This window comes from Physeter macrocephalus, chromosome 17 (assembly GCF_002837175.3).
Source record: "Physeter macrocephalus isolate SW-GA chromosome 17, ASM283717v5, whole genome shotgun sequence".
Lineage (NCBI taxonomy): Eukaryota > Metazoa > Chordata > Mammalia > Artiodactyla > Physeteridae > Physeter > Physeter macrocephalus.
The window spans coordinates 5,842,243-5,853,105 of record NC_041230.1 but is presented as its reverse complement, the minus strand read 5'-3'; the positions used below and the strand labels follow the sequence as shown (position 1 = coordinate 5,853,105).

Below are 10,863 nucleotides of genomic sequence, written 5' to 3'. Positions count from 1 at the left end.
CTTGTCTTGTTCCTGATCTTAGAGGAAATGGTGTCAGTTTTTCACTATTGAGAACCATATTGGCTGTGGGTTTGTCATATATGGCCTTTATTATGTTGAGGTAGGTTCCCTCTATGCCTACTTTCTGGAGAGGTTTTATCTTAAATGGGTGTTGAATGTTGTCGAAAGCTTTTTCTGCATCTATTGAGATAATCATGTGGTGCTTTACTTCTTCTTTTCCTATTTGGATTCCTTTTATTTCTTTTTCTTCTCTGATTGCTGTGGCTAGTACTTCCAAAACTATGTTGAATAAGAGTGGTGAGAGTGGGCAACCTTGTCTTGTTCCTGATCTTAGTGGAAATGGTTTCAGTTTTTCACCATTGAGAACAATGCTGGCTGTGGGTTTGTCATATATGGCCTTTATTATGTTGAGGAAAGTTCCCTCTATGCCTACTTTCTGCAGGGTTTTTATCATAAATGGGTGTTGAATTTTGTCAAAAGCTTTCTCTGCATCTATTGAGATGATCATATAGTTGTTCTTCTTCAGTTTGTTATATGGTGTATCAAGTTGTTTGATTTGTGTATATTGAAGAATCCTTGCATTCCTGGGATAAACCCCACTTGATCATGGTGTATGATCCTTTTAATGTGCTGTTGGATTCTGTTTGCTAGTATTTTGTTGAGGATTTTTGCATCTATGTTCATCAGTGATATTGGCCTGTAGTTTTCTTTCTTTGTGACGTCTTTGTCTGGTTTTGGTATCAGGGTGATGGTGGCCTCGTAGAATGAGTTTGGGAGTGTTCCTCCCTCTGCTATATTTTGGAAGAGTTTGAGAAGGATAGGTGTTAGCTCTTCTCTAAATGTTTGATAGAATTTGCCTGTGAAGCCATCTGGTCCTGGGCTTTTGTTTGTTGGAAGATCTTTAATTACAGTTTCAATTTCAGTGCTTGTGATTGGTCTGTTTATATTTTCTATTTCTTCCTGGTTCAGTCTTGGAAGGTTGTGCTTTTCTAAGTGTTTGTCCATTTCTTCCAGGTTGTCCATTTTATTGGCATATAGTTGCTTGTAGTAATCTCTCATAATCCTTTGCTTTTCTGCAGTGTCAGTTGTTATTTCTCCTTTTTCATTTCTAATTCTGTTGATTTGAGTCTTCTCCCTTTTTTTCTTGATGAGTCTGGCTAATGGTTTATCAATTTTGTTTATCTCCTTAAAGAACCAGCTTTTAGTTTTATTGGTCTTTGCTATTGTTTCCTTCATTTTTTTTTCATTTATTTCTGATCTGATCTTTATTTCTTTCCTTCTGCTAACTTTGTGTTTTTTTGTTCTTTATTTGCTTTAGGTGTAAGGTAAGGTTGTTTATTTGAGATTTTTCTCGTTTCTGATGTAGGATTTGTATTGCTATAAACTTCCCTCTTAGAGCTGCTTTTGCTGCGTCCCATAGATTTTGGGTCGTCGTGTTTTCATTGTCATTTGTTTCTAAGTATTTTTTGATTTCCACTTTGATTTCTTCAGTGATCTCTTTGTTATTTAGTAGCGTATTGTTTAGCCTCCACGTGTTTGTATTTTTTACAGTTCTTTTCCTGTAATTGATGTCTTGTCTCATAGTATTGTGGTCGGAAAAAATACTTGATAAGATTTCAATTTTCTTAAATTTACCAAGGCTTGATTTGTGACTGAAGATATGGTCTCCTGGAGAATGTTCCATGGGCATTTGAGAAGAAAGTGTATTCTGTTGGTTTTGGATGCAATGTCCTATAAATATCAATTAAACCCATCTTGTTTAATGTGTCATTTAAAGCTTGTGTTTCCTTATTTATTTTCATTTTGGATGATCTGTCCATTGGTGAAAGTGGGGTGTTAAAGTCCCCTACTATTATTGTGTTAACTTTCGATTTCCCCTTTTATGGCTGTTAGCAGTTGCCTTATGTATTGAGTTGCTCCTGTGTTGGGTGCATAAATATTTACAATTGTTACATCTTCTTCTTTTTACAATTAATGTAATTATCAATATGTATGTTCCTATTACCATTTTCTTAATTGTTTTGGGTTTGTTTTTGTAGGTCTTTTCCTTCTCTTGTGTTTCCTGCCTAGAGAAGTTCCTTCAGCATTTGTTGTAAAGCTGGTTTGATGGTGCTGAATTCTCTTAACTTTTGCTTGTCTGTAAAGGTTTTAATTTCTCCATCAAATCTGAATGAGATCCTTGCTGGGTAGAGTGGTCTTAGTTGTAGGTTTTTCCCTTTCATCACTTTAAATATGTCCTGCCACTCCCTTCTGGCTTGCAGAGTTTCAGCTGAAAGATAAGCTGTTAACCTTATGGGGATTCCCTTGTAAGTTATTTGTTGCTTTTCCCTTGATGCTTTTAATATTTTTTCTTTGTATTTAATTTTTGATAGTTTGATTAATATGTGTCTCGGCGTGTTTATCCTGTATGGGACTCTCTGCGCTTCCTGGACTTGTTTGACTATTTCCTTTCCCATGTTAGGGAAGTTTTCAACTATAATCTCCTCAAATATTTTCTCAGACGCTTTCTTTTTCTCTTCTTCTGAGACCCCTATAATTCGCATGTTGGTGCATTTAATGTTGTCCCAGAGGTCTCTGAGACTGTCCTCAATTCTTTTCGTTCTTTTTTCTTTATTCTGCTCTGTGGTAGTTATTTCCACTATTTTATCTTCCAGGTCACTTATCCGTTCTTCTGCCTCAGTTATTCTGCTATTGATTCCTTCTAGAGAATTTTAAATTTCAATTATCATGTTGTTCATCATTGTTTGCTTACTCTTTAGTTCTTCTAGGTCCGATCTTCCCGGACCGGGGCATGAACCCGTGTCCCCTGCATCGGCAGGCGGATTCTCAACCACTGCGCCACCAGGGAAGCCCCCCTAGGTCCTTGTTAAACGTTTCTTGTATTTTCTGTATTCTATTGCCAAGATTTTGGATCATCTTTACTGTCATTACTCTGAATTCTTTTTCAGGTAAACAGCTTATTTCCTCTTCATTTGTTTGGTCTGGTGGGTTTTTACCTTGCTCCTTCATCTGCTGCATGTTTCTCTGATTTCTCATTTTGTTTAACTTACTATACTTGGGGTCTCCTTTTTGCAGCCTGCAGGTTTGTAGTTCCTGTTGTTTTTGGTGTCTGCCCCCAGTGAGTGAGGTTGGTTCAGTGGTTTGTGTAGGCTTCCTGGTGGAGGAGACTGGTGCCTGTGATCTGGTGAGTGAGGCTGGATATTGTCTTTCTGATGGGCAGGACCACGTCTGGTGGTGTTTTTTGGGGTGTCTGTGAACTTAGTATGATTTTAGGCAGCCTCTCTGCTAATGGGTGGGGTTATGTTCCTGTCTTGCTAGTTGTTTGGCATGGGGTGTCCAGCACTGCAGTTTGCTGGCCACTGGGTGGAGCTGGGTCTTAGTGTTGAGACGGAGATCTCTGGGAGAGCTCTCGCCAATTGATATTACATGGGGCCAGGAAATCTCTGGTGGTTCAATGTCCTGAACTTGGCTCTCCCACCTCAGAGGCTCAGGCCTGACACCAGGCCGGAGCACCAAGACCCTGTCAGCCACATGGCTTTCCTGGGCCTTGGTTTGCTCATTTTAGTTTTTGGTCGAGCTCCAGTTGACATTTGGTTTGGCACACCATCAAGATTCTGGATGTTTCCAATTTTATTTCTACAATTTCCTTTCTTCTGATGATTTTTCTCAAAGCTTACTCTTCAGGTTTATAGAATTCTCATTTCTTTCTTCAGTAATTCTGTGAGGTGGGTCCTGTTGGTCAAATTTTATTAAAAAATTCCTAAAGAGAATAAGTTGCTTGACTAGGATCACACAGCAAATAAGAATGCTAGGATCTCTTGATTCTTCTCAGTAACTTCTCTCTTCCCCCATATTTCTCTTTGTATCCTGGCCCAGCCCCACTTCCACAACCTCTCCAGTCTAAATCTCAGCAAGGGTCTATTCCATCATAGCCTTTGTTCAGCTGGTTAATGGGCTTGGGCTCCTTTTAGCCCTATTGAAGACAGATACGGCATATACCGTTAATTTTCCACAAAGATTTCCAGAAACCTGATTCCCAGCCAGAAACCCAAACCCTGTGGGCAGAAAGGAAAAAAACAAAACAAAACAAAAACCTACTACGCCACCATTTCCACCTTGCAGGGCCAGCAAACATGCCCCCCAAATCTTAACTAGTTCTAGCATCAACTCTAAATTCCAAAGTCTCATCTAAATATCATTTATATCAGATATTGGTGAGACTTGAAATACAGTTTACCCTGCAACAGATCTGTCTCCAACTGAGAACCTATATAACCAAACAAGTTATGTGCTTCCAAAATATAGTGGTGGAACAGGCATGAAGTAGACATTCCCATCCCAGAATGAAGCAATTCCCATTCTAAAGGGATGGGAGAAAGGAGTGATAGGTACCGAGTAAGTCCAAAGCTTACTGGGGCAAATGTCTTTGGACCTTAAGCCTCAGGAATAATCCTCTGTGGTTCAGTGCTCTGCCCTCCAGGCCCACTGGGGAGCAGTCCTGCCTCTGCTGCTTTCCTGGATTGGGATCTCATGACGGTGGCTCTCAGACTGGCACTGTTAGCTGGTGGCTCTGTTGTTGTTGGGTCCAGGTGCTACGGCTCTGGGAATCCCTGGCCCCATGTGTCCACCGAGCACACCATAGCTCTCTGCCGGGGCCCCACTGTGAGGCACGGAGCTGGAACATCGGGGTGTGCCTGACCCAGATAGGTGGCCCCACCCATCGGAGTCATGTTGCTCTCCCTTGACCCTTGCTCTTTGGGCCTGTGGTGGGGGTGGCAGCCGTGAGGGTCCCTGATCACCTTAAGGGGGATAATTTTTGAGATGGCAGATGAGGTTCCTGGGTCATATGCATGCTAATCTTATCAGAGTCTTAGTGTTCTCTTCTGAAAACACCTCATTCTTTTCAAAATGGACAGGCTGAGAGTTTTTCAGATCTTTAAGTTCTGGTTCCTTTTTGCTTAACAATTGCGTCCTCAAGTCATCTTTCTAATTGTATTTTACTCTAAGCAGTCAGGAGGAACCAAGCCGCTCTGCAGCACTGTTTAGAAATTTTCTCAGTTAAATATCAGATTTCATTGCTCACACATTTTACCTTCTATAAAACACTAGAACATGAACAAAATTCAGCCAAATTCTTTTCCACTTTATAAAAAGGATCTTCAGTGTTCCTTGTCTAATAACATGTTCCTCATTTCTTTCTGAGACTTCATCAGAATAGAATAGCATTTACCATCCGTATTTCTTTGCACATTTTGTTCATGATTCATCATCATCTAAGAAGATGGAAGCTTTCTCTATAACTCCCCTCTTTTCTTCCTAAGCTCTTACCAGAATTACTTAGCATTCTTGACAATGTTGGCTTTTGCATATATGCACCTCAAAACTCTTGGTAGCCTCTGACCATTACCCACATCCAAAGCCACTTCTTATTTTTCAGGTTTTTCTTGCAAGCAGCATCCCACTTCTCAAACCAATTTCTGTTTTAGTCCAGTCAGGTTTCTATAACAAACTACCATAGGCTGGTACTTACACAACAAACATTTATTTCACAGGTCTGGAGGCTGGACAGTCCTCGATCAAGGCACTGGCAGTTTCAGTGTCTGGTGAGGCCCACTTCCTAGTTCATAAATGGCCTCCTTGTTGCTGTGTCCTCATATGGCAGAAGGAGAATGAGAAGGCTTTCTGGGGTCAGTTGTACAAGGGCACTAATCCCATTGGTGAGGGCTTCACCCTCATGACCTAATCACCTGCCAAAGTCCCCCATCTCTTACTACCATCACATTGAGGGTTAGGATTTCAACATATGGTGTTTGCAGGGACATAAACATTTGAGTTTGTAGCATAAATCCAGCTACAGCAGTATGGATTCCATGGGAGCCTAGCCCTGGGGGAGGCACGATGTCTGAGCTGTGCTCAGATCATACAGAAACCTATTCTGTTTGAGTAGTATGTTGGTGCTGCTGACAAAGGCAGCCTAACGCCTTTCCTTTCCCATTCTTGACACTGCCAACTTGTCAGCTCTGCTCTTTGTCACTTCTGCTTTTCCAGCTCAGGGATGTTCACCACATCTGTGGGCTACACATCACTCGCCATTCTCATTGCTTCACCTGTAAGTACTCTCTGACATTGGCCTCTACATGTGCATCATAACATGCACACATATTCTTTTTTTTTTAAGATTTTTTTGATGTGGACCATTTTCAGAGTCTTTATTGAATTTGCTACAATATTGCTTCTGTTTTATGTTCTGGCCCTTTGGCCCCAAGGCATGTGGGATCCCAGCTCCCCGACCAGGGATCGAACCCACATCCCCCGCATTGGCAGAGTCCCAACCACTGGACTGCCAGGGAAGTCCTGCACATGTATTCTTAAACAGTCATTGAACACCAGATACTCTGTTGCAATTGCATTTTCTTGGGCCTGAACACACTCTTCTACATAACACACCCATGTCAGCAGAAGACCAGATCTCCGGAGAGAGTTGTTTCCAAAGGAAGGAATTGTAGACCCTTTCCTCCCTGTGCCACACCCAGTGGTGGTGTATTTAACTTCGTGAGTCCTCCCCTGTTCTGTGATCTTTAGAGGCCCAGTTCTGCTAAGCAACCCATTCTCAACCTGTACCCAACTCTTTGGTCCCCAGAACAATCCCACTGATTGTTCCTGGGTTTGTGTCCCCCCCCCCACTTTTCTACAGGTTACCCTTCTCACCGGAATCAACATGCACTTCACCAGCATTTCTTTCTTTCAGGTTGTTGGTGTGGAGTGGAGGATAAGGAGGCATCTTCTGAGCACAGCATTTCTGCCAAAGTAATGCCACAGGATAGGACTCTCAAAGCAGGTCTGTCTCCCCAGAAGGCCCACCTCTGTGAGATGTGTGGACCCATGTTGAGAGACAGTTTGCACTTGGTTGTAGACCAGGAAACATATCACAGGCAGAAATTGCACATGTGTGGGGCATGTGGAAAACAATTTGCTCTCACTGCAGACCTTTATCAGCTGCACAAGCAGCGTGTTGGAGAGAAATGCTTCAAAAGCAGCATGAGCAGAGCCTTGTTCTTGAAGAGCTGCTAATTCCATGTGTCAGGGAAGTCCTTTACCTGTAAGGAGTTTGGGAAGGACTTTCTGGCCAGCTCAGGACATCTTCAGCAACAGGCCACTCACACCAGGGAGAAGTCAAACAGCGGAGCAGAGTGTGCGGTGGCCTTCCACAGTGTAAACAACCATTACAACCGGCTAGAGTGCATGAAAGCTTGCAGCCCCAAACACACCCTTGTTCAGCACCAGAGTCCTCAAGAGGGAAAGATCTTACAGGTGCCGTGAGTGTGGGAAATCCTTTAGAAAAAACTGTAGCCTCAGGGAGCATTTGAGAGTTCACACTAGAGAAAAGCCTTATGAGTGTGGGGAAGGTGGAAAATTATTTAGCAAGAAGTACAACCTTATCATTCATCGAAAAGTTCACCCTGGTGAAAAGCCATATGAGTGCAGTGAATGTGGGGAATCTTTTAGCCAGAGCTCTCGCCTCATTAGACACCAGAGAATTCACACTGGAGAAAGGCCTTATGAGTGCAGTGAATGGAAAGTCCTTTATCTTCAACCCCAATCTCCTAAAATACCAGAATGTTCACAAGGAATAAAGGCCTTTACATAATATAGGTAAGTCTGTTATGGACTGAATTGTGTCCCTCAAGATTCATATGTTCAAACCCTAACAGCCAATGTAACTATGTGTTTAGGTATGTCCTATAAGGAGATAACTAAGGACAAATGAGGTCATAAGAACGGGGTCCTAATCCGGTGTGACTTGTGTCCGTGGAAGAAGACAAGGCACCAGAAGGTGCTCACTTTCTCACTGTATTCATGAACAGAGGAAAGGCCATTTAATGACACACCAAGAAGGTGGTTGATTAGAAGTCAGAAAGAAAGGCCTCACCAGAAACCATTCCTGGTGGCACCTTGGTCGTAGACTCCCAGCCTCTAGAAATAGGAGAATATACATTTCTTTAAGCCACCCAGTCTGTGGTATTTTGTTGTGGCAGCCTGAAAAGAGACAAAGATGCAAAGAAGGTGCCACATTGTATTTCTGTTTTTGCCATACTGATAATAGTAGACACAAATAACCCTGAGAATGTATAGAATAGTAAAGCATAGTGAAATAATTAGGAGGTTACAAATTTTAAGAGTTACCTTTGGTTTTTAAACAGCTTTACTGAAATACAATCAGTTGTCATTCACGCTAGTCATGTTCTCTAATTCACTGAATCAGTGAATATAGAGCCGTTGTTCCTAGGGGAAGTCTGGAATTAGGTTCCTGAGAGCCTCTGGTCACAACGTTTTTGTCAACTGGTCAGTACATAACATGGTTTTCCATGTGTTTCTGTTTAAAGACAACTCATTTACTGTATACTGTTGATTTGTTAACACTGAAATCATGGCTAACAGCACTATGATTCCTGCCTGAACAATGCTTACCTAACATGTATTTTCTTTAAGCCACATTGTTTGGGCTTAGGAACTCTAGGCGGCACATAAGCTCCAGGTTTGGAGGCCATTTTGGGCCACAAAACCACCAAGAAGAAGCATAAATGGGGCACTAAATACATCATGGGAAGAATGCTTGTTTACAGTATGGGAGCTGCAAAGAGAAGGCAGAGCATCATCTTGTGTATCTCATGTACACTGGGTGACTCGGATTTTTTGTGTCTCCACATGTCTGTGAATAAGTGTAAAAATGTGAGTATTGATTTGGGGGGGTTTCCAGTTTTGGCAGGTAGGCAAATTTACAAATACAGAATCCATGAAAAATGAGGATTGACTAATTGTCTTGCCATAAATTGTGCATACTTAAAGATATATTCAGGCTGAAACTTGTGCTTTTTCACCACTTTATGGACTCACCAAGATTTTGTGAGGACTTTGGTGGAGGCTAGGATGTTTCATTCAGCCAGGTGCATATGATCAGGGGCAAATTCAGTCATCTGTGAGTCACCAGACCTGGGGTGGGTTATCCGTGGGGCTGGGCTTTGAATGATGGTTGGATGGACAGAGGAAGGGTGTGATTTCTGAGGGCACAGCAAGTGCAGAAAAAGCAGATAGGACCGTGGGTAGCTGAGATCCACACATGGTTCTCTGTGGCTGCGTCTGAGCTACGGAGTTGAATGAGACCTGCATGGAGTGATTTGGGGCTCTGGTTGCTAACAGAAACCATGGGAAGTCTGTAGTCATACTGGATCCTCTCTGAATTTGTCAAGGATATTCTGGATGCTGTCTGCCTAGTTGTGTTGTAAGTTCTAAAATTAAGGCCAGTAGATATGCTGCCTTCACATTCTGGTGAAACAAGGATGCCCTCAAATGGCCGTGGTGCAAGTTTCCCTCCACATGCTTCTCACAGGTAATGTCTCCTAACCTTACAACCCTTTTTATCAAAGGGAGCAGGCACAGTTCTTGCTTATCCCTTTGTAGTGAGTTTCAGTTCCCTACCGGCGTGCAGAGTCATTTAAACAAGCCAGTCATGTCCTCTTGCGGGAAGCAGGGCACCGTACCCTCTCGATCCCACAGAGACTGCATCCCACAGCCCTTGGTTGTTCACTCTGCCAGTGTGTGGCCTTCCCATGGCCTTGTGTGTTGTCTCCCACATGTTAACATGTGGTTAATAAATGGCTGTTGATTGCATCTGGCCAGTGTCAGGGGTCATGTGTTTGGCCACACCCTTAGGGTGGGAATTATACCCTCACCAGTGGAGTTATGAGGAGGTGACTGAAATACGAGTAATAAGACGCCTACAGTAAGGGGCACTGATGCTGGTGGCCGTGGGCATGGGGCTGTGAGGGATGTGCGTTCAGACAGGGAGCACGTCTGATGGTCTAGGGCACTGCCCTGGAAACTACATAACTGGCCACACTCGGGCAATAGCCTGTGGAGGTGGTACATCCTTCTGTGCTTGTCCCAGAGCTTAGCTGTTGATTGCCCATGTGCCTCCTGCTGCTGATGCCTTTGCCCAGTGATCAATGGACCCCTGAGGAGACAGAGGCACCAATGGTACTGGGGCCTTGTTTCTTCTCTGAGTTGGGGAGATTGGGAGGAGGGTGGGCATATGGTAGATGTGGCGGGGGGGGTGGGTTGGTGGAGAATGGACTGTGGCTCCTTGGGAGTGGGGCTGTTTGTGGTTTCATCTGTCACCATCATAGCAGGATGGTGTGACCTTTGAAGATGTGGCTGTGACCTATTCCGGGTAGGAATGGGGTCTCCTTGATGAGTCTTGGAGATGCCTGTATCGTGATGTGAAGCTGGAGAATTTGGCACTTACAGCCTCCCTGGGTAAGAACCTCAGATACACCCGTGTCCTTCCCTTTTCCCCAGTGGCAGCTCTGTCCTCTCATCAGGACCACAGATACTGCTTTCTTTTTCATTTTCCTGGGTTGGTGCTGTGGTTGGTTGGGATGATGTGTGAGCACTGCCTTCTGCTCTCCTTGAGCAGCCCCAACACCTGCTTCCTGTGGTGTCATGTGGAAGGTGTCAGAGGCAGAGGTTTTGCAGTCACCTTAATGGACCCCCCCTTGTTTGGCCTTTCCCTGGCCAGGTAACTCTCCAGATCCAAGGCACCTGTGTACACCAGGTTCTAATTTTTTCCTCTAGCTGACATTTCATCATGTCTGCCTGTGCCAGGAGTTGTCATCACTGACATGGTCACTACTCATATGGACCGTGGTCTGTTCTTGAAGACCCGCCTCTAAAATTCTATTTTATTTTATTTTACTTTATTTATTTATTTATTTGGCTGCGTTGGGTCTTCGTTGCTGTGCGCAGGCCTCCTCTAGTTGTGGCGAGCGGGGGCTACTCTTCATTGCTGTGTGCAGGCTTCTCACT

General features: G+C 43.5%; 1 non-coding gene across 5 annotated transcripts in view; it reads left to right on the top strand.

The window, feature by feature from the left end:
• LOC102975368 (uncharacterized) overlaps window positions 1-9,859 on the top strand; it is a 29,929-nt gene extending 20,070 nt beyond the window's left edge. For 4 of the 5 annotated variants that reach the window (XR_008615431.1, XR_008615433.1, XR_008615432.1 and 1 more), the window contains one exon: window positions 6,749-9,859. This is a non-coding gene — a transcript (uncharacterized protein). The remainder of the gene's footprint in view (window positions 1-6,748) is intronic. The other variant, XR_008615430.1, reaches the window with a different exon arrangement.
• Window positions 9,860-10,863: the final 1,004 nt, after the last annotated feature.